Here is a 983-nt window from a genome sequence, read left to right as displayed (position 1 = left end):
GTCCGGCCTAATGCTAGTTTTCCTCTGAAATTGACTGAGAAATTCACATAAGATTGGCTCCTGGGAGATTGTATTGTGAATCAAACGACACCTGCAAGAAAGAAATAAAATCAAGAGGGTCTAAATCCTATAGAAGTCCTATGCATATCTTGTAGATCAAATGAGGCCTCTTAGGGTTGTATTGATAGAGCCTATCAAAAGCCCATCATACCACTTGGAGCTAATGTATTGCTGCTAGGTGATTCCAATGAAATATATGCGTAGGATCACAATATCGACCAAAAGGTGAATGAGAGATTCAACATTTTCTTTCAAAAAACAAGTCCTTCAGGAAAAAATACTTAAAAGAAATCGAAGAACACAGTTTAAAGAGATATGAAGCTAGTAATGAAGAAATACTGAAACATAATAGTAAATCACTTGAGTATGGATGCAAGGTTTGGGGGGGGGGGCTTATATGAGATCTCACTTTTATGTGAGATCGTGAAATAAATCTAAAAAAATATATCATATTTAGATATTTCGAAAAGATATGGAATTATTTGACAACATTCATGTGGGGTATGTCTATAGTTCTGGAAAAAATCAGCTCAAAACTCGATGTACATTTAAAGGTTCAAAACGGAGAATTTGAATGTGAATAGTAGCGGTTTTGGGTGAATAGTTTTTGACACTATTCATATCTGATTTTGTCTTTCTTGTTTCTATTAGTGTAAGTTGAATTAGGAGCTGAAACTTTTTGAGGTTGTACATCATTCATTGATGTGTCTCTACAAAAAAAATTGAGAATGTTTGAACATGTTTTTTTTTCTTAAGAAAATGATCTCATAGATCTCACCTAATGTGAGATCTCACACAAGTCTTCACATGGATGCAGACAGTACTTCTAAAACAACACATTAGCTATATGTCAGTCAACTGAACTTTGAATTTGAGTCAGTCGATTTCTTGGCCGTTGATTTCTGCTCTGAGATTTATGCTGC

This window comes from Triticum dicoccoides, chromosome 5B, assembly GCF_002162155.2.
Source record: "Triticum dicoccoides isolate Atlit2015 ecotype Zavitan chromosome 5B, WEW_v2.0, whole genome shotgun sequence".
In the NCBI taxonomy this organism is placed as follows: domain Eukaryota; kingdom Viridiplantae; phylum Streptophyta; class Magnoliopsida; order Poales; family Poaceae; genus Triticum; species Triticum dicoccoides.
Note: the sequence above shows the minus strand (reverse complement) of the source record.